The following is a 25,147-nucleotide window of genomic DNA, read 5'->3' as shown; positions in this document are numbered from 1 at the left end:
ATAGTGGCCCACGTGCCTTAGGATTTGGAAGCAAGTGCATGAAGGGAGAAGAGCAGGGCCACGTGGAGCCCTCACACCGAGGCCACGCCAACGAGGCCCTGCAGCATTCTGCTTCTTGTTAGAGCACCGCCAATTGCTTTCGTGATTCTCAAGGGTTGTGCTTCTTTTGCAGTCTATCTGCATTTCCCTTCAAAGAATTCCCTGTTTGAATTCTTGCAGCTGGTTTTTAGGACACAGGAAGAATGGGGAAATTGAATTTTATAAACTTGGAGTTTTTTCCTACAGTAAATAAATAACATGTACTAGTTACCATTAAAATCCTTCTCTTAGAATTCAATTCTTGTTTTATTTAAATACATGTGTAGATATCTGTGAAGATTTCCATGTGCCTATTTACTTTGTCACTAATAAAATTAAAAATTAAAGACACAGTAGCATATTTATGGCTTTTTTGTGTGTAACACAGAGGTGACCCATAATGGACACACATCAAAATTTTCCAGTTTTATATCTTGATTTTTTATTGTAAAAATGTTTAACTTGGGAAGAAACCTGAAAGAGCACAATTTAAACACTCCTTGGCATGGTAAAAATGTGTCTTCACTTAGATTGTAGCAATGGTTATACAACCCTAGGTACACTAAAATTTACTGAGTTGCGTGCTTTAGATGGGTGGGTTTTATAGCATGTGCATTATATCTAAACAAAGAGCTAAGGGGTAGGAATTTGGACTAGTGGTTAAGACGCCCATCAGAATGCCTACAGCCCATATTGGACTGCCTAGGCTGGAGTTACAGCTCCACTCTAACTCCAATTTCCTGCCCATGTGTGCCCTACAAAGCAGCAGGTGATGGCTCAAGTAGCTGAGTTCTAATCAACCATGTGGGAGCCCTGGATTTGAGCTATAGACTCACAACTTAAGTCATTTGCAAGTGACAGGACCCCCCCCTCTCTCTCTCCTTATCTCTCCCCTTCTCTATCTCTACTTATCTCTGTCTCTCCTCAAATATATTTTTAAAAGATAATTCTTTAATGTCACCTTTAATGACAAAACCAATTTCTTCACATCACCTTTTAAATATAGTTCATATTCATATTTTAGTTTGTTTATGGAGACTTACAGCTTTGTTCATCTCAGGGTCCTCCAACAGTGTTTTGTAGATGACTACACTTTCCCATTGACTTCATGATTATCTCCTGTGTGACTGACCCTTGTTGAGGGCAAAAATCATGTCCGTTCATGTGTGCATTTCCTGTAATCAAGCAACGTTCTAGACAGAAGGAAGGAATGAGAAATATGCAGACAGTAATAATCATAGTGAACATGCACTTGTGTGATCCACTTTCACTGCTAAGCACCAAAGAACACACAAACCTGTTCACATCTTCCTACTTGCAATGTTGACATAATATCATCACAGGTTGAGCATTGCTAACCTGAAAATCCAAAATTCAAAACTTTTGGATGCCAAAATAATACCACAAGTGGAAGATGCTGTATCTAACCTCACATAACAGGTCAGTCAAATGCAGGTGCACTTAGACTCCAAATACTTACTTCTTCTCTTACCAGCATGTGGGAATTACACTGAGCAGAACACATGTCTGGGGCTTTGCTGGAGCCTAGAGCAAGTAGTGGGCAGGACCCTTCCCTTCCTGGTGTATGTCATTTACATTTCAAAACTTAGACATATCTAGAGATTTATGTTGGTCCAAAGGTGCCTGTGTATACCAGAAGAAAATGTGAAACACTACATCTAAGATTCAGTGCTATTTGGTGAAAATCAAAGCAACCAACTTGGCACATTTTGCCTAGTGCACGTATATGTAAGGATCTGTCTGAAGTCAATGTCGCTGGTTAAGCCTGTACATATTCATGGTGAGGAAGAAGAGGAAATCTTACCATGTATCATGTAAGAGTTAAGTGCTCCATATTTGTATCTAAACAGTGAGAGCTCAGTATTCTCAACAAGTTCCCTTGATATCTTTGCCACATTTTGCTGTTTCATGTGGCAAAGTTTGACTGTCTCAATAGTTTCCAAAAATTGAAATTTCAGTGAATACATTAGGCAAATTTGGGTAGAGATCAGGAATAATTTGTATTTCAGATTTCTCTGAAGAAATTCTCTAATATATTACACACTTCTGTGAAATACACAACACCTTTACATGGTATCTCTGGTTTCAACTTGACCCAGTCCTGGCTATTGAGGCCGTTTAAGGAGTGAACCAATAGATGGAACATTCATTCATTCTCTCTCCTTTCCTTGCTCCTTCCCTGACACCCTATCACCCTGTGTCACTCTGCTTTCAGATAAACAAACAAATAAATATCTTTGAAACAAAAAAGAATGACCAGCATGCATAAGGTATAACTCTACTTTTGTTTGAATTCTCCTCACCCCAGCCCCAAAATACCATCTGACTGACACATGCCTTGGAAATAGTTTGAGTGGATTGCTTGTTATTTATCAATATTGGCAAAAATCCAAATAGAAATGTAGCCTGATACTAGGGCCTCTGGAAAATCAACAATCCTGAATTAAACTTCTACTGGTGCCACAATACGACACGATAGTAATGTTGTCAACATTTCCGTGTCATTGCTTACTTTGTGCACTGCATGGTAAGTCATCAGAACATTGCCCAACCCTTCATTCATCATGTGGGATTTTTTTTTCTGAAAGCAATAAGAGCAGACCTCCTTGATTTTGTCATTTTAGATACTAGCTTTCATCCACTAGATTGACTGTAGGGTAAATAAATCTTTACAATTTTTACTTGTAAAATAATAATTTTTAAAATTTCTAATTTCCTACTCTATTACATTTCTAGGTCAATTCCAACAAAGTACCAGGAACTGAGTGTCTTAAAACAACAGGAATGCCTCACCATGTTGGAGGCCAAACACTCAAAATTTGTTAACATGTACCTGCTTCCTCTGCGGATGCTTCCCACACTTTTCACCCAGCTTTTGGTAATCTTGGGGGTTTCTTGAACTGTAGATACATCACACCACAACACCCTCTTCATATGGCATTCTCATTCCAAGTTCTAACATCTTCCTTCTCCCCTCTGTGTGGCTCATGGTTCCCCCTTTTAATCAGAACATCAGGCATGTTGATGTATAACCTCCCTGAACATTCCTCTAGTGACTTAATTCTGCAGAGATCGTCTTGAAAATTGGATCATATCCTGAGATATGGGGTGATAAAACTTCAACATGTCTTTTGTGGGTAACTCAAGTCAACTCCTAGCATCCTCTTTTAAAAGTAGCTAACGCATGAGACAACTTGACAAATGAGCATAAGATGACAAAGCCTACATGAAGTAAGGATAGGCTGAGGAGTTTAATGAGATGATCACAATTTAATCCCTAACCTAACTACATTAACAGTTCTGCCAACTGCATATATCTCAATTCCTGTGTAATTTAGTTTATGCGATATTGAGTTGCTACCCATTATTAAAAATCAAGATGTAATAACTATACTTGAAGAACACATCTCTCCTAATTTACATCTATGTAGGACAGAGACCTATAGTAGAAAGCAAGGATCTTTCTGGCTTAACTTCTGGGAGAAGGAAAGTTAAGGATCAGGTGCTGTGGCAGTGTAAGTAAAGACAGACTGTGACATTGGTCTCCCATATGAGTGCCAGTTCAAATCCTTGTTGCTCCACTTCTGATCTAGCTTCATCTTAATGCTCTTGGAAAAGCAGCTGGAGATGACCCAAGTGCTTGGGACCCTTCCACCCATGTGGAAAACCCAGATGAAGCTCCTGGCTTCAACCTGACCCATTTCATTTCATCTGGGAAATAAAGAAACAGATGGAGGATCTCCCCATCTCTCTCTCTCTTCTTTCTCTCTCTCTCTCTCTCTCGGCATCTCTGCCTTTCAAATAAATAAATTTTTTTCACAAAAGGCGAAGTTAATGATGTGGCTTTGCTAGATGTTTTATAATGAGAAGCTGCTTATTGCTGAGAGCATTTCACTTGGGATGGATAGAAAAAAAGGGAAATATGAAGTAGTTTTCTTTACCTTTCTGTGTTTAGGTCATGCTGTGTTGGAAATTTTATATTTATCCCTGGGGATTGGGAGGGATTGTGTGTGTGTGTGTGTGTGTGTGTGTGTGTGTGTTTAAAAGAGAGCATGCAAAAGAGAATGCACATGTGGAAATAAAAAAATTGTGCCTGTATAGGAGAAAAAGCAACCGATTGTATAAAACCGTTCAAGATAATTGCGTGTAACAGAGTACGTAAAAGCATGAGAGTGGGCATGCGTATGTGTAAAAGAAAATTTTGTGTATGAGCAAGATTTGTGTGTAAGATAGAAAGAAAAATGGGCATGTAAGAGAGGAATTATGGGGTCTCAGCATGGTAGCCTAGTGATTAAATTCTCGCCTTGCAACTGCTGGGATCCCATATGGGCACTAGTTCATGTCCCAGCTGATCCACTTCTTTCCCAGCTCCCTGCTCGTGGCCTGGCAAAGCAGTCAAGGATGGCCAAAAGCCTTGGGATCCTGCACCTGCATGGGAGACCACGAAGAAGCTCCTGGCTCCTGGCTTTGGATCAGCTCAGCTCCAGCCATTGCAGCCACTTGGGGAGTGAGCCAGCAGATGGAAGATCTTTCTGTTTCTCCTTCTCTTTGCAAATCTGTCCAATAAAAATGAATAAATCTTTAAAAATAAAAAAATCTTTAAATAAAAAATTTCTTTTTTCTTCCTGATTTTGATTTTGTTTTGTGGCTTTTCATTTAAGGGGATGTATAGTAGCTGTGTAATGGAGACTGTCATATCTAGTAACATGTTATTTAACTTCATGGCATTGTAAATTTCTATTTTTCTTTCTAGTGTTGATTTTATATTATGACTTTCCATTTGAGGGGATGTACAGTAGCTGTGAAACAGAGACTAACATCCAGGTGTGAGGATACAATGCAGTATGCATTTCTACTTCCAGACAAATATGGACTTACAATGAAACTGTTTACTATATCTTGACAATAGGACGCTGGACTCTCTGCCATTGTCCATGCCCACAATGATGGACATATGACTGTGTATGAAGAACTATACTTCAGTAATGATATAGAAGAACTAGGCGAGGGGTGGGTATTGGGGCTGGGATAAGGGAAATACCAGGAGCCTATGGAACTGAATCATAAAATGATAATGATAATAATAATAATAATAAAATGTAAAAAAAATTGTGGAGAGGGTGACATGTCCTGAAGCCTCAGCACCACCATAATTGATGCGAAAGTGGTGGCACCCCATCAAGGCAACAGGGCCAAGAGAATCCAGCGGTAACAAGGGCCTGCGTGACCTGAGAACGGGAAGGAGACTGACTCCCTTTCCTCACCCCCATATTCATGGGCAGGGTCTTGAGACAGTGATGAGAAAATTCTCCCTAATAAATACCAGAAGAGGGTTTCAATACAAAAATGGAAAAGTCTCTCATGGCCTACATATGTCGTGCTTTCAGTACAATGAAGTATCTGCATGTGACATATGGTACGACATTGTACATCAATCAGTCAGGAAATAAGTGAGTACTGCATATGAAGGCTCCTCACATCTAACTAGTTATTCCCCAGGCATTAAGTTTGTGGTTCATGAAGCCACCCAAGGATCCCCATCTGAATGAACCCATCTCACCAGGGTGTCTCTGTCTGTTTCATCCTTAATGTTATTGTGAGAGTGTCAGGATACAGGAATTGTGCTTTTGGGGGTGGGAACATTTTTTGTTTCTGCCAAAGGCCATCTGTGTATTTATAATACCAGTTATTGGCCATACAAAAGTATCAACTTAAAAATCAGTCTGCTATACATGTATTGAATTTCGAGTCTCTCCTGTAGTTGCCTTGACAGGGCCTGACCAAATGTTTTCACGGGCCTGAAATGGCTCCCATGGGACAGATATGCCCCATCACAAGCTTGTCCTTGAATATGACTTATCATACATTTTAAGTCTGGTCCTTTTGACCCATCTCCATTAAGGCAGAGGCCACTGTCCTTATATGGACATCCCAGGGCGAGCCTGACACCACACGCCACCAGGCGTTCACCACTGCAGTTGCCGTCCAGCGTCTCCTGCTTTAAAGTTCACAGGAGGGGAAAGAAAACTCTCTTTGAGTTGTTTTACTCAAGACAAAAATTATGAGGCGGGAGAAGGAGTGACGGGTTCCATCTGGAGAGAGTTAAGTCGCAACCCCAAGGAAGCAGCTAGGAGGATGTTCTGGAGGCTTCCCTGGGGCAGCCATTTCACTTCAGCTTGCAAATGAATGCACTTTGGAACGGCTCTGAGTTTTCCTGGAGAAGAAAGAATAAAACGCACTTTTGCAGATTTGGAAATGCAGAAGTTTCTTTATGCTCTTAAACCACTTTGGGCACTAAATTTATTGACAAGGAAGATGCCAGTAACTCAAAAGAAAAGGTCTTAGGGAAACTGAATTTTGTACAGTAGCTCAATAGCAGACAGAGCTTTTAACAAGATGTTGTGGATTTCCTCCTTCAACTGGCTTGAGAGCAGGTCTTCACGTCTCTCTTCATCTCTGATGTCTGCTCTGCTCATCCAGGCAGAAGCCATGGAAGGATGATAGCTAACATGAGGGGTGTGTTCCCACTGGTAATGATCTCTAAACCCTTCTACTTTTGTTAAAATCACCAGAGAGCCCAGCATATAGCATAGTAGGCTAAGCCTCTACCTGCCATGCTGGCATCCCATATGGAAACTAAGTTCGATTCCTGGCTGCTCTATTTCTGATCAAACTCCCTGTTTATAGCATGGCAAAGCTGGCCTGAGTGTTTAGGTTCCTGCATCCAAGTGGGAGACCTGGAAGAAGCTCCTGGCTTCTGGCTTCAGATTGGCTCAGCTCCAGGCACTGCAACCATTTGGAAAGCAAACCAGCAGATGCAAAATCTGTCTCTCCTTTTCTCTGTAACTCTGCCTTTCAAATAAAACTATAATAAGCCTCTTTTTAAAAATAGCCAGATAAATGTTTGCCCTTTCTGTTCTTCTCCATCTACCTACATCACTTGAAGAATGAAAAACAAAATAGTTTTGGCACAGAGGATCATGTATAAGATGACATTTTATCTATGCTAAAACAAGATCTACCATACAAATCATTGTCCCAACTTGCTTAAAGGACAATCAAATAACAGAATATTTTAAACCCTTCTTTAGACTTGAGGAAAGGGAATCACTTAGAGAAGTTATTTTATTTACAAGTAAGTTTGATTCCAAGAAGCATTTCTGAAGTGGATTTACAAAGTTCAAAGGAGCAATGTCTGAGGCATTTCCTCAAAGTAGAGTAGGATCTTTGAATTTTGAAGCTGTGCATACACTTCTCCCACTTTCAGGAAAATGCAATCATCCCTCCATATCCCTGGGAGACTGACCCAGGACCCTCTTGGATAGCAAACGGTATTGCATGCACACACACACACACACACACACACACACACACACACCATGTTACTTAATGCACCTCTAGCTTACAATATTTAATGCAAGGTCAATGCAATGTTTAGGGAATGATGTCAAGAAATAAAACGTGAACATATTCAGTACAGATGAAACTTTTCAAATACGTTTGGTTTATGGGTGGTTAAATCCACTGATACAGAACCCATGGGATACCAAGCACCAGATTGTATTGTCTCAAGATTCAATTATCATTCCATGTCTTTCTTTTGACAAAAAGTCTCCTCAAGAGCTCACTACTTACCCCAACCCTACACCCCCAGAATTGCCTGCTTCAGACCTCCAGGAATCTTGAGGCCAAGGCCAATGGCCACCTTTTACTTCTCACCCCCAGTTTCACACAGTATTCATCTCAGCTGGCCATTTCATCCCCTTGAATGAGTCTTTTCCTTTCACTGTTTCTTCACCACATTCACTTTTTGCTCAGTGTTCCTCCTTAGTCTCTCCTGTGATTTCCTTCTTTATGTGACTTTCAGTTTAGTTTCTCAGTTCGTAACAGATTCAACATAGTTCATAAATACAATTCTAGGAATATAACACTATTCTTCTTTCTTCCTTCTCTAGTTTTTGAGATAACATTTAATCTACATTATATTCAAAGGCTTAGTGTTCCATTTAATAAAGAGCTCAACAAGTAAAAAAACAAGAAGACCCTAGTTTAGCATAAATATAGTCAAGGGCTATATGCAATAATCAAATGGAAAGAAGGTGTTTTATACACATACAGAAATTGTCTAAGTAACCACAGATCATTAAAACTTTAGTTATATAACATTCTTAACCATTGATTGACACAGGCATAAGATGTGCCATGCTGGACCCTCCTGTCTGATGTTTACACTCTAGATCACTAACCTCTACAATTCATCTTCAATGAAGATGAAAAAGTGACTGCGAATGGCTGAAAACACTCTGTAAAGAAAATTTATAATGGGTCTTCAAAACGTTCATGGAAAATTTGAATTATGAAAAAATATGCATGGATTTCAAAACTTTTTGCTCCAAAATCAACTTATCTTTTATTTCTATTTTTCTGTGAGTTTTTTTGAAGACTCTATTGCATTCAATGTATAATACATAGATATTCCTCAATGTTTGATTGGAATTACATACCAATAAATCCATCATCGGTTGAAAATATCATAAATCACAATACAAAAAAGTGTTGAATATCACAGTTTAGCTAAGCCTACTTAAACATGCTCATATGCTTAACCACTTACTACAAATTCTATTTTATAATAAAATGTTGCATATCTCCTGTGATTTACTGAATGATGTACAAATCAAAAAGCCAGAATGGCTGCGTTTGCATATTTTTATAGTATCATAAAGTTGAAAACTCATCAATTGAAGCATCCTGAGTCAGGATATGTGTGCAAATATAGATATGTAGTTATTTTACCACTTACCTATGCCTCCTCACTAAAAGTTTTGTTATAGAATTGAAAAAAATTTCCATTTTATGCACAAAGGATTTTTTTGGCTTATGGGACACACTCAAGCATATCCAACTTATTTGACTCTGGCCAGACAAACACATAGCTCCAGTTGGCCACAGCTGAATTACATGTGCACATCTGATGTGAAGGAGGAAACTGATTTTACTCAAAGTCCAGGGACAAAGGGTTGAGAAAGGGAGTACCTAAAGTAGTAGCTAAAAGCACAGTATAATCAAGACTATGGTGAGGAAAGTTGTTTTTTTGCCTTTCCCAGCTTCCATAAAATACCTTTGTTCCTTGGATCTTAGGACTAGCTTCATTTCAACTTTCAGCCTCGTGCTAATCCAGACTCTGAGAGACAGCAGATGATGATCTAAGTAGCTGGGCCCCTGCTATCTACAGGGGAGGCTGGTACTGTTTTCCCAGCTTTCTGTTCTTGCCTGACCCAGCCTTAACTACTGGGGACATTTGGTGAGTGAACTAGCAGATAGAAGGTCTGTCTTCTCCATTTGTCTGTCTGTGTCTCTGCCTCTCAATTAAGAAAAAAAAAATCCCCCCTCCAAAACAGCTAAAATTTTGAAAAATAAATAAGATCACCAGTTAGTAACCTAATTCCATACACAGCCTGAACATGTCATGTGTTCATTCCCCTTGACATGTAACTTGACATAATCATAGGTTCCTTGGAGATATATATGGGTAGCTGAAAAACATGCGGCTATGATCTTGCCATCAAAACACACAAGCTGAATCATCTCCTGAAATTTCTGGGTAATCCTACAGTTGGCTCAGAATTTCTTCATTGTTCAGAGGTATTACTATTTGGACACTGAATATGCAATATTAAACAATACATTCCCATCTTTCTGGGAGTTTAAACATCATCACGAATGAGAAACTATAAGTAAGCTAATCAATAAGTGAAACTAACTTACCCATCCATTTCTATAGAAGCTTATTTTTCTCCAAATACTTTTCAAAAATGGTGGCTATATTTTATAAATTCTAATGCTCTCTGTTTTTCTCTCTTTTTAAAGATTTATTTTATTCTTGTTTGAAAGGCATAATTACAGAGAGAAGGAGACACACAAAGATATCTTCCATCCAATGATTCCCTCCCCAAATGATCATAATGGCCAGAGCTTAGCCTATCTGAAGTAAGGAACCAGGAGCTTCCTCCGGTGCTCCCATGTGGGTGCAGGGACTGAAGGCCTTGGGCCAGCCTCTGCTGCTTTCTCAGGACATAAACTAAGAGCTGGATGGAAAGGGGAAGAGCCAGGACACAAGAAGATTACTGCAGATGGAAGCTTAACCTACTATTTCATGATGCCAAACCCTGTTCTCTGTTTTTTCTCATGTCTGCCCTCCCTCTAGGTAATCAGGGTAGTAAGGGAAAGAGATAGCCTGCTCTAAAATTTAGTGGATCATGGGGGGAGGGCGGGGGGAGGGGTGGGGTGATTCCCAGTTCCAACGAAACTGTATCACATAATACAATGTAATCAATGAATAAAAAAATAAATAAATAAAATTTAGTCGATAGAAAGTAGTCCTTCCTGCTGGATTTCCGGCTGTAACAGATTTTCATGGAACAGAAGCAGGTAGCCATGACTCTTTACATAAATCGTTGAACTACAGCACCTCTCAGGTTCCCCAGGCCCTGCCAGAGCATTCAAGGGCATTTTACATTTACATTTTATTCATATCTAACAGTATGATGATTAAATTTGAAGACAGTACATAATGGCTCAAAACAGAGAGGAAGAAGGGGACAGTTTCCACAAGTGAATGAGAGACAAGCCAGTGATAATCACAGAGATGCAGAATGGCTTCCTACTCTTAAATACTGTTAGTCTGTAATATGCTATTACATAAGGAGTACTTCATTTCTAATTCAATCTTTCCACTATTCTATCATGACCAAGTCTACACTGTGGGGTCTATGTTATAAAAGATAGAATTGAAAAGTGGCAATCATTCACACAACTGTAATGGGATCATTTTAAAAGGAGTTCAGAACATGGAACTAATCTTAGGACTCAGGCCAAAGGTTCTGTATACAGTCACTAAAAATTCTTTCAATGCTTCTGTAGCTCAAGGCACATTTTATCCTTGTTATCGCGCAAGCATCATAGGTCCCTTGAAAACATGACCTTCAAAAAATCCTTTTAATTACGTGTTGACAGCAGCACCATCCACTCCCTCCCTTGCATATCCTTTCCTCTTTCAACAGAAAAACACAAATATTTAACCCAAAGGATAATTTCATGCTATAACACATGACCACAGCCTTAAATCTCAACCAAACACCTCATGTTGCTAAAATAGGAAACATGTATAAGAAAACAGGAGCAACCATGAACTATAGACTTAATTCAACAAACACAGATTTGGGACTAAAGTGCTTTCCTCCTAACTAAAACTTTGTAGCTTTGTATTTCCATTGTTTTATTCAGCAAAATCTCAGTTGGACTTCCAAAGGATTGAACTAAAGAGAGATAAAAGAAGAATTATTCATAAGGGTAAGTCTTTGATTGCTAAACGAAAGAGAAAGGGAATAAATAACACTCAACTTCTCTTTACTCCCATCTCCTGACCTAATGGATCAAGCTCACCGGGAGCAAGCAACATTGAGCAATACAGATCTGAGAGGTCATATCCTGGGACCCAGTGTGGGGATGATGGGTCACAGCCTGGAGGCAACCATGACCTTCACACCACTGACTGTCCCTCCCTGCGGCTGATGACAATGGAGAAACCCGTAAAGACCTGACATTCAGAAACTCTAAAAGAATGAGGAATTTTGCTCTTCAATTTTTTTTTAATTTAAGCTTACTCATGACAAGACAGCACAAAGCTACAAAATGAGCAGTATATAGAAAAATATTTGCAACAAATAACAATACAGACTGCTTATAATACTTCCTGTGTGCCAGATACTGATTTAATGTGTCCTCATTCATTTACCTCTAGAAAGGTGTGAGGTAGGTGCTATAATTATTCTTCACATTTTCAGGCCAGGAAATATAGGTCAGACAATTAGACTAATCACACAATCAGTAAGATATCCAGCCAGTATTAGAACCAGACAGTTGAACTGCCAGGACTATGCTCAGAACCTGTTCTCCATGCTGTATTTCATGTCTTTTAATGCCACCTGAAACAATGCTTTATACCCACAATTCGTGACGGAATCCCAAAAGAAATGAGAAAAAATAAAGAGAAAAAAATCACTAGAGGCTTTTGGTAGGTAGTTCAATAATAATAATGAAAAAAATTTTAATGTTCAAAAAACATCAAATCCTAACAATTAACTACAAGCAAAATTTCTTAAGGGGATGTCATTTTCCTTTTATTTATTACATGAGCAAAAATTAAAATATTGTAACTTTGTGCTGGCAAAAGAACATGTCTTTTCATAGTCTGTGAGTTAAAATATAAATTGGTATAGCTTTCGTGGTGATAAATAACAAAAGCTTAAATCCCCCATTCATTTATGGCTTAGTAGTACCCATTGATTGAGATATATTCCATAGACTATGTACAACGGTAAACCAAGATATCTCTGTAATATTATTTACCTTGGTAAAATTTTAGAACTACCTAAACATCACATAGCTTTTTTAAAGCTGTGGAACAATCTGTGAAACATGACACAAACTACTTGCATTGCAACAGTTAAGCATGTGGACTCTGGGGTCAGACTAGCAGGACCCATTGTTACTATCTCTGTTAGGTCGATAGCTCAAGTAATTGGGTCCCTGGCACCTATGCTGGAGACTTGGATTGTTTCTGGCTTCTGGTTCTGTCTGTTGTGGACATTTTAGGAATGAACCAGGAGACACAAGCTCTTGCTTTCACTTTGTCTCTCTCTCTCTCTCTCTTTCTCTCTCTCTCTCAAGTTAACACATATATCTGCTTTTAAAATACATATTAAAAGAAAAAATAAGGTGGCACATGTGACATTCTCAAAGAGTACCTGATATATCACAGCACTCCATAAATACTATCTATTGCTCTTGTGACAAATAACCACATGGAAATATCTCTAAGACCCATTTTCTTTAAAAGATGTACACAGCTGTAAACACATACAATATGATTGTCATTATTTCTAAATAAACACATACATACATAAAATACCTGTGCACATAAGCAATCATTTAAAGACTTAGAGTTAGCTTTAATCTTTTTTGGCACAAAGTGAGTTTAAAAAAATAAATAATATTTTAAACTTCCCACAGAAGAAAAGATCAGAAAAAAAATACATCAAAATGTTCACCCTGATTGCTTTTGGATGGACAAATGAGTCAGTTTTGCCCACTTTTTCCTTTTTCTTTTCCAAATTTCCTTTTAGCCTTCTATATTACCTAAATAACAACAACAAAACTAAACAACTATGATTTTAAGCAAGCACACTGATAACATATGTAGTAGAAATGATGACATGTTATGCAATCAACTTTTGCAGTTCCTTCTCTACCTGAGGCCTTAAAACAAGGAACAAGAATGCCCGTAAGTATGGTATTCACATGAGCAAGAGGACAGTACATGGGTTATTGCGTGGAAGGAGGAAGAAATTACTTAACAAAGACACAAACTCAAAGCTTCAGTAGCTCAGGGCAGTCCTGAGACAGCGATTGGTCTGACGGTAGCATTTCATACAACTCTGGTTCTGGAAGCCCTTATGAGGGGGCACACATTCTATTTCTCATGGGCCCACTCACTTTTGATTGTCTTAAATCCCACTGCCACTTTTATTGATGACATCTGCTTGGCCTGTAAATGCTTCTGAGTTTGCAATGCCCAATTCAATCCTCAGTACATAACCAGAAAACAGAAAATGGTTTTCAAAAGACTAATTAAATATAAAGAAACAGCAGTTTTAAAGTCAAAGACAAATTTCACCATCCCATCTCTAACAGCCTTTAGTTGGGCCTAACTGGTTCTCTATTATGAGGGCTTGAACTTGGAATTCAGTGCCGCTAAAAATCTCATAATCAAACTGAAAGGAGAGTAAAGGACAAAAATTCAGTGGCCATTTCCTACTCATATATGCAGAGGCTAAAACAGTCAGAGGTTTGGGGGAAACAAGCAACAGTGTCAAGAAAAACAAAGGTGAGAGATGCTGTGGTCCTATATTAGGGTGAGTGCCACAACAGACATCCCCAGACTTAGGCAACTGTAAGAGAACTGGACATTGGCTTCCTAGCAGGCCACCATGGAGCTCTTGGAGCACTCCTCAGCAGCTTGCCCACAACTGTGCCCAAGGTCCTTTCAGCTTGTGGCTCTGTCCCCTATAGTTCACCGGAGTCTTCCCAATTTGGTCACTGGATGTGATGAGAAACCAACAGCAACTTTTTATGAGCCAGGTCTGGGAACAGCAGGTATGCCCTGTTGACAAGAACTCAGCGAGAATGTCTTCCTAATTACAGGGGATGTTAGGCTTTTGGTGCCCAAAAGAAAAATGCAATTTAGTAGACACAGCAATCTGCCACAAACTTCAAAGGAGGGTAAATGAAAGAATAGCAGCCAAACTATTTTTGAAAAAATAAATGGAAAATAGATGTTGGCAAGGATAAGAAGAAATTGGAATCCTGGGACTCCACTGGTCTTCCTGCCCTGGATTGTTTATCATGCCTCCATAGCTTTGCTAGTGCTCCTTTACTTCTCTGATTCCCCTTCTTCATTTGGCCAACTTCCACTTCTTCATCAGGAATCAGTTCAGTCGTCACCTCATCTCCTCCCAAAAGCCCTTGCTGACTCCTCCTGGTCCCAGTGTTAATTCGAGTTAGTTGGTACTTCTATGTATTCTCATCTCAGAAGCTTCACTCCCCTCTGTTCCCCATGGTCAGCTCTGACATCTGGGATTGTCTCTGTAACTGTGGGCTTGCCTCCCTGTCACTAAAGGCTATGACTGTGCATTGGCCTGTCTGGGCACTCAGCAAATGTCTTGTGTTTACCACAAAGGGAATGTCATAGCTTCCTGGAATTTGTAACAAATACAAGATGTCAGTTAAGAAATAAAATAAAACAAAACAAAACAGAAATACTACATACACATTGATGTGTATGTATGAATTTTTTTTGAACTATTGATGGTCAAGCAAGATATTGTCCCATACTACATCATGCCTCCATACTAGAAGAATTAAAACTGATTCAATTTTTCCTTTCCCTAAGGACTGACTGACTGCATTCAAGAATGCAGACACAGAAAATAATAGAACACAATTGGAAGCTAATGAAGTTCTTATTTTTACTCACCCTGGCCATGCTTCTACATGGGAGTAAATCTGTTTACATCTCTGCAAGGAAAAATCTGTGTTTCATTTTGTAAACTCAGAGCAGGAATCAGCTGCCTGAAGACATCCTGACACTGTCACAGCATTTTAGGGAAAGTCTGTGAATTGCACAATTTCAGATGAAACTGTCACTCAAAAATGTGTCACTTCCTAAGGAAAGTAAACTATACCCTGCCGATCTTCTGACAAGTCACCTAGGCAAGCTGAGTCGAGGGCTCATTTGCTTCTCATTTCCAGAAGAACGTAGTCATGCAAATTCTATTTATAGGTTAAATCTGGTCACCACAAAATAGCACAATAACAAGAGATGGCTGCAGCCCAAGGGGATAACCGCCTTAAAGGAAAGCCATTGATCACGCGGAAATCACAGACCTCGGGAGATTTAGACCAAGACTTGCCTTCATGGAATTTGACCTGTGTAACCGTCCCCCTCCTCGCCCCACAGCTCTGCAGCAGGCCTTCCTCACAGGCTTAATCCAAACCTTGCTCGCTTGCTTTTCCTGACCTGTTTTTGGCATGGTATTTCGTGGGGCTGGACTGAGTTAAGATAGCAAGACAGTGTCAGCAGCTAGAACACAGGCATGCAAATGAAAGCACAGAGAACTCAAATGCTCTTTCTTCAAGGGTAGGGACAGGACCCATATAAGGTCTTAGGGTGAAGTCCCTCTCCTCTTGGCTCTGAAAATGTTGTAAGAATTTCACAGCATAAATAAACAGCACCTCATTCCTCTGTAGATGAACATTTCACAGAGTGTTCTAGTCACCAGCATTCATGTTTGCAATCCATCATCTCCCACATTCTTATCATAAGAATAATAGAGCATTTAGGTATCCTAACTTTATGAGTGTGGAGGAAGCACATGTGGTGCTGAGTTAAGTCAGAGTGACAGCAAAGATCAGTCCTCTTATGCTTTTACGGGCCCTCCTACATCCCCACCCTTGCTCTGTGCTGTCAGCTCTCCTCAGAAGGTGCACACCTACTCCTCGGGCCCTCACTGTGACTGAATGCCTAAACTTCTAAGGCCATTGCTCCCATGAGCTCTACAGCAGCACCCTGACCCAGCGACTCTGCAAATACACTGCGATCTGAAGCTATCCTTGAGTCTTGAAAATTTCTGGGCAAGCACAGAGCATCTGTGTGAATTCTTTCCTTACCCTGGATGCCAGGACACAATTCTAGGGAAATATACAGAATAAAGTCACTGAGGTTGACTTGACAGCAAAATAGCCCATTAGGCAATATGAAGCAAAATAGTATAGCAGCCCTATGGGAATAGAGATACATCTACAATAGAAGGAAGAATCCAGGGCCTAGGCAGAGAGAGATAGCACACTCAAACTCATAAACATACACATATAGAGATATACATACATAGAGGTACTCACATATACACATATGCACATATAAACATAAATGCACACATGAAATTATTATATGGTACAAATATTTTCTTTTTTTATTTTCTTTTTTTTGTTTTCTTCATTAGGATATATTTTTAATATGTCTTAACATATATTTTTTAGATTCTCTGAAGGTCTTATACCAGACAATCGACTCTGGGGTCATTCCCTGCTCTTTGTGGTATCTTTTCCATAGGATCCTGGTCTGATGATACAAAAATTTTAAACTGATTCTTCATGGAGAAAGAACTGTAAGACTATACTATTGAAATAGTGAAATATCAGTTTAGCAGAAAAGTAAAGAGTGCTATAAACTTTTTAGGATTTCCTTATTGGTTTGAAAGGTAGAGAGAGAAAGAGAGACATTTTACACCCACTACTTCATTTCCCAAACAGATGGAACGGCCAGAGCTAGTCCAAGCCACAAGCCAGGAACCCGAACCTCCATCTAGATCTCCCACATGTGTACAGGGGCCCACATTTTTGGCCTGTCTTCTCCTGCTTTCCCAAGTGTATTAGCAGAGAGCTGGATTGCAAGCAGCATAGCAAGGACTCAAACTGGACTCTGATACAGGGAGCTAGTTTCACTTAGTGGCAGCTTAACCCACTGCCACACAACGTGTGCTCCCTATATATTTTTATCCTTTGCCTAAATAAGTTCTGAAAATATTGAGGCTGAAATATTTTTTGAAATCTCATAAAATATTTTTAATTCAGAAGAACATTTTTAACAATATTAGGTGTGGTAATATAAAATCTGTAAACTTAATAGGTTTGACAATATAAAAATTGTAAACTATAGTCTAAAAGGATATTACATAAAATAAGTTTGAAGTTCTATAACAAGTGGGGAAAAATATTGGCAAAGAATATTTTTAAGGTGAATATAATCTTAGAGCTTATAAATCAATAAGGGAAACATAAATTCACCACTAGAAAAAGAATGAATGAAAATCAAAGAGATAATTCACAAGGATAGAAGTATAGATACCATAATATGCCACTAGCTATCCAAGGAAGTCCTGTTAAACAGTGATGAATCATACATACTTCACCTATCAGGTTTGTAAAGACTGAAAGGAATGATACTGCCCAGAGTTAGCAAGATCTTCTTATTAACCACTGATAGGAATGGAAACTGATAGCTGTTTCTAGAGGGCAATCTGGCTCTTGATATCTTAATTTAAAATAGACATTTCATCTGATCAGCAATTCCACTTCTGGGAATTTTTCAGCTAGGTGTGAGACATGTAACATGATATGGTAAGTATAAGGTAGATGTAAGCACAGGTGTCCAATAGGCCCCTGAGGAACAATGAACCCAGAGAAGGATTCAAGCTAAAGGATTCAAGAGAAGGATTCAAGAGGAAGAGATGCTGAAGGGAAGTCTCCAGAGACAGGTGGAAGAAGGAAAGGGAACGGATAGAAGGATACAGAGTAGGCAAGAGAGAACTTCATGCATTTTCAGACAAAATCTGGGAGCAGGAATCATGTGACAATGGAGCAGGAAAAGCGACAATAGTATTAATGATGGCTACTAAGAAGTCTCACTTTCTGGATGAAGAGACAGAAATTTGATGACAGCTGGTCACATTACTGATAACAAAAAAAGCTGGAGTTTGAGCTCAGGACACTTAATACTGGCACCCAGGCCAGGGTCAGAAATTTGAACTCCATCTTGGCAGCCATGGCTGCTGTGAAAGACTGAATGTGATGTGAAAAGTGGATTGCAGGCAGCCCAGGCAGGAAAGTGAAATCAGTCAGAAGTTGATTGCAGGAAGATGGATAGGCTAGCATTGACGAAGTGGAATGCACTGTGGTGAGTTTGAAAGATTCTCAGAAGATAAAATCCCTAGGGCTTAGAACTCTGTTGTGTGACGTTTGGAGGAAGCAGAGGAATCACGGTGACAGCTGGTTTGTGGCCAACGTCACAGGATGGCTGAGTGCTAACAAAGACTGGCCCAATCCTCCTTGAACACACCTTAGGTTCCCTTCCATTTTCATTCTTCCCTTGTGGGAAACATCATCCCCAAAATTTCCTTGATGTGAAATTCCATCTATCCTTCAAACCTATTCTGAGAGGACTTTTTGAAAACCTTTACCTCTACCCACTCAGAATGTGCATCTGGGGCCATCATTCTATTGTTATCTCAGATTTATCTTTATCTGCATGATGGGTAATCAGCCTTGCAGTTATCTCCTCTCCTCTCTTGGCCTGCTGAAGGGAAGGGCCCCATCACCACATCATACTCCATCACACTCTAGTCTCCAACAGAGTCTCTTGTGCCTGGCAGTCATCACAATAGTTCCATCCAAGAAAATAGCTCTACCTCTCTACAGGCTTACATTTTGCTTTGTCAGCATTTACCAAAGAAATATCTAAATGCTTCTCGTTCCAGGAGAAACCAAATGAGTTGGAAGGATGTTTTGGAATGCCTGCAGGAGATTCTTTTAATCCTTAACTGGCTGATAGCAGCACAGGAAACGATTTTAAGGAAAACATAGTGATGAAATAGTAGGATCTTGTTACGGCTTCCTTGCTGTACAGAACAGAACACTGTGAGAGCAATTTCCAGTGGAATGTCCTCTAAGTATATATAAATAGTCATGGTCAGCTTGGTGAAAGTGTGTTTCCAAGATGGACTGATAAACTAAGCAAGATAAAGGAGGTCAAGTGGATAAGATGAATTGTGTGGTACTTTTATAGACATAATTTGTGCTTTTTTTCCCGAGCTTTAAGAACTCAGACCTTTAGAGAGCATAATGTAAAAAACAACAAATTAGGAAAGATAAATAAATTAAGGGAAGGATTGTTTTCAGAACTAAAATATCCCAACTCTCTGGTAGCCCAGCTACAAATGTATTAACAGAGAAATAAGCTAGTCCATGACTTAAATGAACCAATCCAATGCCCTCCACCGTGAAGTGCTTTGCCCATGGTGATGACACAATGCACCTCTCCTGGAGCTGTGCTTCTATTCAACCATTCCATAGACAAGGCCAGAATTCCCTATGGTGTTACCTAGAGCACAAACCTTGGAAAATTCTATAATTAAGAGGAATCCCATGACCAAAAACACTTAATTGGGACTGGCATGGTACACTAAGCCTCCACCTGCAGTGTCAGCATCTCACATGAGAGCCAGTTCCAATCACAGCGCCTCCACTTCTGTCATAGCTCCCTGCTAATGGCCTGGGAAGGCAAGAGAGAATGGCTCAAGTTCATGGACTCCTGAATCCATATGGGAGAGCTAGAAGAAGCTCTTGGCTCCTGGCCTCACATCAGCTTAACTCTAGCCATTGCCATCATTTAAAGAATGAGCCAGCAGAAGGAGGAGCATGTTCTCTAGCTTGCTCACTCTCTTTCCTTCTCTCCTCTAACACTTAAAAAAAGTTTAATGTTACATATCTGGAGAAACATAATAGTGGCTTTGAAAAGTCCTATCATAAATTTTTTTTGCTTTCCTTAACATGTTTTGGGGCAGGCACTAGCCTATTGATTAAGGCCAATTGGATGCCTGTAGTCCCTATCAGAGTGCCTAGAATTCAAGTCCCAGCTGTATTTACAATTAGCTTCCTGCTAATGCATACTTTGGAAGATGTATGATGACTCAGTTATTGACATCCTTACAAGCTACTTGGAAACCCAAACTGAGCCTCTTGTGTTTCCCTCTGGCTTCTGTCTAGCCAAGCTTGCAGTGTTTCATGTATTCAAAAGTGAACTAGAAGATGGGTGATGTGTGTATGTATGTGTGTGTACATGTCCATGTGCATGCATTTGTGTGTGTGTGTACATGTGCCTCTCCATTAAAAAAAAAACACGTTTTTCCAACTTATTTGGCAATGGGAGCTTTTGAAGAGGAGAAGTCTATAGCTATAAGATCAGATTGAAATACTATTCCCAGAACCTGGTGCAATGGCTCAATAATTAATCCATACCTTGCAAGCACCGGGATCCATTGTGGGTGCCAGTTTGTGTCCTGGCTACTCTACTTCCCATCCACCTCCCTGTTTATAGCCTGGGAAAGCAGTCAAGGATGGCCCAAAGTCTTGGAATCCTGCATGCACATGAGAGTGAACCAGCAGATGGAAGATCTTTCTCTCTGTCTCTCCTCTGTAAATCTGATCTGCCTTTACAATAAAAATAAATACATCTCTGAAAAATACTGTTCCCAAAAAAACCAGCAGGGGAGACCCAAGACCTAACCATCTCTTTTTCTCATATGCTCTGAATCTCTCCTCCTCTATTCAAAATTCAGCAGCCTCATTACTCATTCCCTCAGTTCCCAATAAGATGACTTTATACCACAAAGAAATCATTTCATTTATTTAAAGTTGCCAATGGGTAATGATTATATCAGTAGTTCTCCTTGGGAGCATGGTGGTTTTTCCTGACTCCTGAAATATCAATGTCTAATTCAAAGGAACAGAATAAGTAACAAGAATTTTATGCTTATACAAGGAAGCAGCTGAACAAGCCACTTGCTCTTTCCACACCAGGGTCACCACTCAGAAACTGAAGGGAAATTGCTCCCTCTCTCCCTGCCGTCAAAGTAACCACAGCCACAAAAATATCCACCACTCAGGTCCTTTATAAACTTTGCTCTAAGCATCGCCCCTCACCTCTGCTGTGCTCTCTTTTGTGTCAAGGAGTCAAAATAAATACTGCTGGTGAGGACAGGTGTTCTCCCAGTTAAGACACTGCTTGAGAGTTAGGCATCCCCTATTGGAGTGCCTATGTTCAAGTCCTGCCTCTGCTTTCACTCCAGCTTCCAGCTGATGTGCACCCTGGGAGGCCACTGTATTGGCTTAAGTAGCTAGGTCCCTATCACCCACATGAAAGTCCCAGATTGAGTTCCAGGCTACTGATTTTAACCTGTCCTAGCCCTGGCTACTACAAGCAATTATGGAGTAAATTAGCAAATGGAAGACGTGTGTGTGTGTGTGTGTGTGTGTGTGTGTGTGTGTGTTTCATCTTTCAAACAAACAAAATGAACAAATAAAATAAATAACTACAAGTTTCTTCCTCCACCCCAATCCCCAGAATAGATTTTAAAATCGTCTAGTCCTTTTCATGAAGCCTAGTACCTGCCCTCTCCTTGACCCAACAGCACTTACCATTCTGTGCACATCTCTGTTTCCACTACTAGATTTGAAACTCTGTATAGTCAAAACTGCTGTCTGGGAGCCAGTATTGTGACCCAGCACATTAAGCCACTGCCTGCAATACTGGCATCCCATAAGGGCTCTAGTTTGAGTCTCAACTGTTCTACTTCCAACTTAACTCTTCTAATGGGCTAAGGAATCAGTGGAAGATGGCCCAAGTTTTGGGGCTTTTGCTATTAACATGGGAGAGTCAGATGAAACTCCTGAATCCTGGCTTCCACCTGGCACAGGTCTAACAATTGTGGGCACTTAGAAAGTGAACTCTCTCTCTCTCTCTCTCTCTCTCTCTCTCTCTCTCCATCTCTCTCTCTCTCTCTCTCTGACACACACACACACACACACACACACACACACAAATAACTTTTTTTTTAAAAAAAAAAATCTCTTACTTTATCTCCTTGTGTATACCCAGAACCCAGCCAGGATGGGGGCACATTATAAGAAATCAATAACCTAAACAACAGAGAAGTTGGTTTTTAATTCTAAGCAACTAATGACCCCATTGTTAAAGAAAAGGTGAATGCCTCAAAAGATCCATGCTGATGGACTCTCCATCAGGCATCTCCACTAACTGAGAATTGCCACATGAGACATTACAGGAAAAGTTATAGAATAGTAAAAGGTATGTAAGGCTCATGTTTACATTGAAGAACTTAAAATAATGAAGCCAGGATAACTCTCAATGACAGGAGTGCATTCTGGAGATGTGAGCATGTCCTAGAACCAATGGGGCTGACCAATTCCTCCCTCTATTTTCTGATCAGAAGCCTACTGAATACTCCAGTGGAAGCATTCCATTTTCCAAACATCAACGACCTATGACCAAGTAATTTCCAGCTGCAAGAAAGTCACTCAGAGAAAATCTAACTGAGGAGAGTGTTTATGTGACTCTACACTGTCTAGCATTAGTGCAGCAGGCCCAAGTACATGAGGCAAGGCTGAAGGGGGGCCAGGTTGAAAGGGGTTGAGGAAGTTGGACGGGAGGCGTGCAGCCTGCGCTTGTGTGTGTGCTATCAGCCAAATGGAGAGCATCTGGGTCCTGTCAGGGTTTCCCAGAGATCTTCCCTGTCTAACTGCAGTATGAACAAATTAAGATTGATAAATTGTATGGTTCCTTCTGGCTTTAAAGATCCCAGATGCTCTGCTAAATTAATGGCTGCTCTATCTCCTCTGCATCTGACACCAAAAGAGAACCTTCAAAACATCCCAGAGCCTCACTCCCAACCTTCTGAGCATGCCCAGGGCAGCTCAGCTTCCTTCAGGCTGGATTTCAGTGTGCAAACTCTTGCACTGAATTGATGCATTTGTGTGTACGCCTGTGTGTACACACATACACAAGCATTCACATTCAAAAGAGAACTTACCTTTCCCACAGGGTACAAGGATACACAGCCTTGACCAACAACATACATCTGAAACTTGCCAGTAATTCCTTAAAAACTCAACTGCCTGCTACAAGATAGCAGAAAGTTATCCAAGGAAGACCAATTCATCTGCGTCATTTGGAAAATATTATTTTATACAAACATAGCATGTGGACTGTTCTGTTCTGTCTAAAGATTGTTCTATTTGGTTGTCTACTTGGTGGAGCGTATGTCTTATTTGCATCAGTAGGGAACCTCAAATAGAGCTGGAGGAAAAGTATTTGGAGCACTTAGCTAAGGCTATTTTGTTCCTGGGAGCTTGCAGAGGTGAAATATCGTTAGTGAATGGTCTTTTGATGTTCACTCAGGAGAAGCATGGCAGCTTCAAACAGCATTTTTTTAATGGTAAATGCAGCATCTTTCTGTTGGTGCTTCCTTCAGAATGGAACTAATTCAAAGGAAATATCTCAAATGAAGGATAAGCATCCTAGGGAGGTACTAAAGTCAGTATGGAAATGCCCTACAAAGTCAGACCACTGAATCACCAACTTCCATATTTGTTTTCTATTAATGGCACTAAAGGGATTTACACAGAATTTGTCCTCTACAGCATCATCCTCAACACTTAAAATGGCCCCAAACATCTCCAAATTATTTTTCAAGAACTTTGAATGACTTAAAGCAATGACAGTGCATCCAAGCCCTTCCCAGCAAGGCATTCAGGTCTCCATCCAAGACCCCCAGTGTGAGATCTACACTGCTTTCCTCAACTGGTTGTCATGCAACTTTCAAAGTCTTTCCATTTCCAGAGCCCAATGATATCACCAGCAAACCAACTCTTACCCATTTGTCATTCATTCATTCATCCATTCAACAAGTATTCGTGGAGCTTTTACATACTGGATTATATTGACGAAGAATAAATGTGGAGCATGGACTAGAAGCATCAATATAACCTAATTGCAGAAATGCAATTTTGGAGGCTCTACCTCAGACTTAACTACACCCACAACAATGGGTGTGGGGCCTTGGCAGTCAATTTTTTAAACAAGCGTTATAGGCAATAACGATGCACATTCAACTTGAAAAACAGTAACTGAGAATAAGGCCCCACCTATAGAATGTATGTTCTGGTAGAAGAGAGGGCAATAAAAATCCAAGAAATGTGCATTATAATGTCAGGCAATGATCAATGCTGTTTCTTAAAGAGGAAATCAAAGAAATGGGGAAAGAGTAATAGGGTGCTATTTTAGATAAGGCCATCAGAAAAGGAAAGACCTCTCTGAGGAGATGACAGGAGAGCAGAGCAATGAACAAAGTATGGGAGGAAGACGTGTGGCCGTCTGGCTCGCCACCATAACCATGTCTTCTGTCTCCCTTCAGAGTTTCCAGATAAATATTAGAACACACGGGTGAGAACTCTGTCTTACCAGCCATTACAGAAGGGAAATTTGAATCATGGAAAGTTAAAATCAAGTACCTTCTCCAGGCCCCTAAGTTTCAAAGTCAGAAGACAGCAAAATAATTAAGCACCTCAAATTTTTTTTCAGTTACCAACTGAAACAGACTTAAGAGAAAACTTCTTGATAGCCAAGATTGTGAAAAGGCAAACTAAGGTGCCTAGAAGATACAGGAATGTATACCTGAAGGAAAGATGATTGCCCAACATTTGTGGTTCATATGCGATTCTGGGGGAGGCAAGCCTGCACAAAATGACTCTATGGACATATACTTATTTCCAAGATCACAGACATCTGGTATGTCACTTTTTCCAATGATTATTAGGAAAATTCACATACATACAAAAACAAGGATCATCACACAAAGACTCATCATTAGAATCCAAAGTTATGAGCATTTTACCGTTTTTTTTGTATCTAGATAATGACTAGATAAACAGACATTGGATATTGCAAGTCATTTGAAACAAAGGTACAGGTATCATGAAACTACTTCTGGAACATGCAACCATGCATTTCCTA

At 39.9% G+C, this 25,147-nt stretch overlaps 1 long non-coding RNA gene across 1 annotated transcript in view; it reads right to left on the bottom strand.

Annotated features, from left to right (window-relative positions):
- Window positions 1–25,147, bottom strand: part of LOC131481250 (uncharacterized) — a 201,033-nt gene that overhangs the window by 74,346 nt on the left and 101,540 nt on the right. The gene's annotated exons all lie outside the window — the stretch shown is intronic.

The sequence above is a fragment of the Ochotona princeps genome, chromosome 10 (assembly GCF_030435755.1).
Source record: "Ochotona princeps isolate mOchPri1 chromosome 10, mOchPri1.hap1, whole genome shotgun sequence".
Taxonomy (NCBI): Eukaryota; Metazoa; Chordata; class Mammalia; order Lagomorpha; family Ochotonidae; genus Ochotona; species Ochotona princeps.
Note: the sequence above shows the minus strand (reverse complement) of the source record. Positions and strands in the feature narration are given on the sequence as shown.